Source organism: Mugil cephalus, chromosome 23, assembly GCF_022458985.1.
Source record: "Mugil cephalus isolate CIBA_MC_2020 chromosome 23, CIBA_Mcephalus_1.1, whole genome shotgun sequence".
Taxonomy (NCBI): domain Eukaryota; kingdom Metazoa; phylum Chordata; class Actinopteri; order Mugiliformes; family Mugilidae; genus Mugil; species Mugil cephalus.
The window spans coordinates 8,947,872-8,953,871 of record NC_061792.1 but is presented as its reverse complement, the minus strand read 5'-3'; the positions used below and the strand labels follow the sequence as shown (position 1 = coordinate 8,953,871).

At 41.2% G+C, this 6,000-nt stretch overlaps 1 long non-coding RNA gene across 1 annotated transcript in view; it reads right to left on the bottom strand.

Moving 5' to 3' along the window:
* Positions 1-870: 870 nt before the first annotated feature.
* LOC125000946 overlaps positions 871-6,000 on the bottom strand; it is a 61,366-nt gene continuing 56,236 nt past the window's right edge. The window contains exon 3 of the long non-coding RNA XR_007111418.1: positions 871-1,868. This is a non-coding gene — a long non-coding RNA (uncharacterized LOC125000946). The remainder of the gene's footprint in view (positions 1,869-6,000) is intronic.

Genomic DNA, 6,000 nt, shown 5'->3' with positions numbered 1-6,000 from the left:
AACAGGAGCTAGCAAGCGTTAGCTTGTCTCATGTGCACTGAACTGGACATGGACGAGCTTCACACGAGTGACCAAACTTAAAACAGACAATATTTTATAATAGTAACTTACCGAATATGAAGGATATGCAGCACACACGAGCGTTTTGATGATCGCCTCGGTTCAATCCTCTCGTCTGATGGCGTCTAAGCAAAGTTTTCGTCTATATTTTTGACTCGGAAGGGCAGCTGGTAAAAGATAACGCTTCCGTTTGGGGCTATTAACCTCAATCCTCCGGTTTTGGCACCCGACAACACAGCTACACGGCATTTTTAAAGTGCTAAACGAACGCTAGCTTGTGGCCGTTCGAATCTCTCGCCAGCGCGTTTTCGCCTGTGACGTAATCCTGACGTTCGATTGGACGTTCTTGACTCCGCCTCTTCCGGATACTTCAAATATGGGTAAGCAGGTAAAACGTCGGCGGAAGGTTAACCCGAGACTCATGCAATACTCTTTATCTATATATATATACACACACACACTTCTGTTATTAAAAGTATTAGTTATTAGATTTTAAAGTCATATACAATTATATATATTTATATATAGAAACACACACACAGTACCTTCGTTAAAGAGCACCTGAGGATTTAGCAGATCATACAACGATTTCATAGATTTACATAGTACAAATTTATCAAAGCAGCCACTTCAGATTTAAACGACAATTCCTATTTTGACCCAACCTTAGTGCAGCAATGTGCACATGCTCTCCTCTGCACCTGTCACAAATCATACCTGTGTATCACCATGGCTACTTTAAATATAGATAGTTGACATTACATCATGGGCTGTACAAACGAAATGCACTGAAAGACTGACATCCACACATTTGAGCACATTAGTACTTCCAAATTTATATTCATTGTTATTGTGAGCATTTCCTTTACTCTCATTTTTCTCCCATAGTTACAGTGTGAATAAAGCAACCTCTGCATCCTGGATGTCTCTGTTGTTTGGTGTGGACTGTGGTTAAAAGCTTTCTCCCTCCGATTTCCAGTCCTTTAAAGAAAGAAAAGCACTGAATGTCCTCATCCTCCGCTTTGGCAGCACCGACATGGGGGAGGTCAGCAACATCAAGCTGGTCAACGTGATGAGGGAGCACCGGGTTCATCTCTGGCACCGTGGCATGATTGTATTTTTGGTTTGGACACAAATGTAAGAGGCTGGTGCCAATCCAGCAACAACTGGTGCAGCTCTCTGGGCCCACGCGGACACAATTTATAGTTTCCATCTTTTTGTGTTCAATGTACTTTTGTTGAAAATAAATCCTCATAACAAGGTATAGCTCACATTACAATGAATTTCAATCAAACAACATTGATGGTCAATCACTGGCCATCAATGTTAGAATTCACAGAAAAGGCCACTTAAAAATAAAACTACAAACAACTCATACAATGCTGATGAACATTAAGTAGATTTGCCAAGAGATACAAGTCTAGTTAAAGTAGAATGTTAAAATACTTCAGCTTTCAGTCTTCTGACAAGATCTCGAAACGTGGAGGGGGAAAAAAAATACGAAAAAATCTCAATATTTTAAGCGATAGTTATCTTGTATTAAAACTCACTGATCCAAGGAATGGCAACTTTTATGAATTTGCTGTTAAATGCACCATTTTTAAAACAACACAAATGCGATTACTACTATTCAACTAGTACTAAATCAACAAACAAATCAAAGACAAATCTTCCATTCAGGAAAACATCAACGCTAAAAGTCACACGACTAGACTGCGACGATGAACTGATGATGAAGCGACGACTCTCAAAGTGTCCTGTTAGTCCAGTTGTCGGGTTGAACGCTCACTGCAGCCTGTCTGGGTCACCTGGGGGAAAGTGTGCAAAGGGACAAAAATGTAAAAATGAAATCCTCGAACAAGCACAGTTGTCACTGAAATCACACAGACAGACACATCACCGATAATCAACACACACGCTTTGCAGAGCGCAGTGGTGCTGCATTGGAAATGAACTGCTGCACAGGCCCACTGAGAGGTGGTCGGCACTCATTAAAATGAATGGGGATGGCACGATGGAGTCCGCTTCCAACATACATTCTCAAAAATGCATCATGTCTTCTGTAACTTGCACGCCAGTAGCTTTAATCAAAAGACCTTGAGTTCTTTCCCGCATGAGCCTAAAAAGCCTCATGTAATGTAGAAGTCTCTATGACCTCATCCGGAGCATTCACCCACAATCCTCTGAAAATTTAAAGAATGCCTGGAAGTCTGACCTTGGGGTATTTCTTAGAGACATCATCGCGTCGCCAAGCTCGCCTTAATTCAACTCAGAGCAGTACACAGAGTTCGCTTCACTAAAGTTAATGGGCAAGGAGTTATCTGAACGGTGCCCCATTATGTCCCTAATGTAGAGGCCAGTCAGCTGACTAAGTACACATGTTTTAGCCTTTGGGACAAAAATCTTTGAAGCCTTCAGCAAGATGTTTGGAATCCATGTTGGTCCCGATCTGCTCCGTGTTCTGTTTCGTTTAATATCTGAAGACATTCATGCTGTCTAACCATCTAAAGCCTATTTTATCACGGCTTTGGCTAAACTTCTTGCAAGAGGTTTGATTCTTGGAAATAAAAACATGCTCCTCCTTCCTTTTCTCATTGAGTTAAAGACGCATCCATAATATGATGTGACATACACCTGTACAGTACCTTCCATCAACGTGGGAATAACATTTCTGGAAAACAAACGTAAATACAAAAAAACAAAAAAGAAATCACGTAGTTCTTACAGAATCTCCCTAAACTTGTTTCGACAAAACTCATTCATCATTAACACCTCAATGAAGGTGACAGCTATTGTTATGGCACTGCTACAGTACTTATTAGCCTAATTCATTAGCAGGCTAATTAGCTTGTTAGCCACCGTAGCTGTCGGGCCAACTCCAATGAGCACACAGAGCAAACAGATATAAGTTCACTCACCCAGAAAACGCAGCACTCATTTCTTTCATGTTCCGTTAGAAACTGCAACAATAGCAGCGGTGTTATTGTACAATATTTATAGAGACCACCGCCACAAACACGGCCGAGAGGTTGTCTGAGGTGAGGACTAGCAGAGACAGAGACGACACAGCGGGCCTCCAGTGACGTCTCACAGCTCCATTCCGACACCTGTCACACGACGTGACCACGCCCCCAATTATACTCAATTAACTTTATTAACCCTAACCTTAACAACAATCAAACGGATGAGTTTTACAATAATTCACCCTTCACAATAGCAAACAATAGCTACCGAGATCAAACCCGTTTTGGTACCGGGCTGTAAACATGTTTTAATTTTGCTGTAAACTTGTTCTCAAGCGGTATCTAGAGAAACGACAGTTTATGTTCACTTCCGCATTGGCTTCACTGCTCTCCATAAGGGCTCAAAGCCAGACCCGGAAGTTGCTGCTAATATATACAGTGCATATGACATACAATACAGTATACACTGTACATTATATGAATACAATTCCATTAATGTAGTAGATTAAAAAAAAACTCAAATGTATATTAATAATAATATTTCGGCTCAACAACAGCACGTAGATGCCATTTTTGGAAAACTAAACCACTGTTGTGCATATTAATGAATGCAATTTTGTATTTCAAGAAAACAAATGTGTCAAACACCAATGAGCCTTGCCTATAAGTTCTGGCTCAATGTTTTGATTCACAATTTCAATAAAGATGGGAAATAACCCACAATTGCTCTCTCTTACTTTTTCTATTCATGATATTTTGGCAGTCATGAGGCCATTTCTCCCCTAGAAGGAATTGGACTCTTTACGACTTCGATATTTCAGTTCTTTGCATACAGCCCTGCCTCAAGTACAAATTGTAAAACTGTCAGTTGTTTCTCAATATGACCGAACACTAAAATAATAATTGAATTTAAAGACAAAATAATTACTCTTTACTGGACACTTTCAACTTAAAAGCACAGGGCACATTGTGAATCAGCTTTACCTCACAGATATGACCAATGACAACAAAGTCTCAGACTGAGAGATACAAAAATTATCTTTGTTGATGCTCCACTGGGTGAAGCTCATAGGTAAACATACATCACATTAACATCTCTACCTAAAGCTCCAGGACACTTTCCAATCTGGCCAAAACAACACTTCTAAATCTCACACTTATTTTTTTATTTCCAGCAAGAGTTCATCGTAGCTTTGCAACAACAGAGGCACACGGCATCATTTTGTTCTGCAAAGGATGTCTGCAGAAATAACGACCCAGAAGCTGGCGAACTTATCTTTTGGAAAGTCAAACTGTGAAGGAAACACCAAAGCTAATCTCTTTCAGATGCCCGGAGTCACGAATAAGACAAATCTATATTTAGAAAGAGAGTTTTAATTCCAGACGCTGCCGTGATGTCGCATTATCGATTTCCTCTCCGAGTCTTTCAGAGCAGACAAAGCTCCCGCAGCTATTCTTTGTTAGTTTGTTTGTTTGTTTACTGTCAGCCTCTATTCTCTTTCCAACCAGAAACAAAAAAAAACAAACAAAAAGGTACTGGGAGGGTGAGGATATCTTTGCTTATGCAAACACACACCAACCAGGCATGAGCCAAGGCACAGGTGTCGAATGTATGGTCCGCGGGCCAGAGGCGGCCTAATCTAGCCCGCGCCCTGCATATGCCAGAAGTACACAGAGCACTGCATTCTTTCCACGAAAATAACTACTATTTCTAATTTGTCCACTATTTTAGAAAGAGAAATGGACAGAGAACAACACTGAGACCCAGGACTAAACTGCAGGCAGTAACGTGCCCTAATTGCACTTGTTTCATTTTTTAAAAGGAAACCCTATTAAATGTAAGCATTCACCTAATTTACTTATTCTTCTTTACTCTAAAACAAATGGAAAAAGTCTGGAGTTGTCATTACTTATAGGTTATTATGCTGTTATGGGACTGGTCGGCCCACTTGAGGTCAAATTGGGCTGCGAGTGGCCCTCAAACTAAAATGAGTTTGTCACCTCTGAGCTCACGTGTGCTCAAATATACCTCCGTGCACGCTTTCCGAAAATGGCACCCGTTTGCAAACGCGCGCCCGTCAGTGCGCACAAATGTGGCCGTGAATAGAGAAATGGGCCGACACGCGTGCACTTAGCGACACAGAAATGGAAAATGAAATTACATGGTCGGTGGTCTCATCGCTTTCAGTGAATCGGGACCGTGGACGCAACCACATGTGCGGTAATAGAGATAAAACGCGGCCGCATTTGCTTCTGCTCGGCCTCCTTCCTCTTGGTGAACACGTATGGACGCGTACGCGCTGGAACGATGCCGAGTCCCGGGGCGCAGGCTCCTGAATCTTTTAATTGGACGTGTGTTTTGACAGCCTAATCTCAAGAACAGGACACTGTCTGCCCACTAGAGTGTTTCTAGATTCGCTCCAAGACCACAGAAATGCATCTTTAATGACCAAAGTGACACATTTATTCAGTTTTATAACTGTGCCCTATCTGTCCAGACTGATACGTCTGCCTGAGTCACGTACGGCACTCCCCACACATATGGAAATATTCAGAGGTCATCTGGAGTGTAACGTCTCAAAAGCCATTAGATTGTCAGGGAATGTGGAAAGCATTTATTCTTCTTCTTTATCTTTTTATTTGAGCCCTGTTCCTTGAGAGCACGTCTGGATTATTTCAGTGTTCCACAAAACCATTTCCACTAATGGCTTTGATATAAATGTATAGCTGTTTAGTATGCAAAACAGTTACAATTACGGGCTTGTTACCATTGAAGCATGTCAATATTGGGGCCTTAGCAAGACATAATATACAGAACATAATTGCTGTATTGGAGATTTGTTAAAAACTACTACCATCACAATTGGGTGGGGTTAATATTAGGCACCACGAGAGCATGCTAACACTGATGCATTAGCACTACACAATTACAAATGCACTTGGTCCAAATGTCAGTGCTAGTATGCTAACACTGATA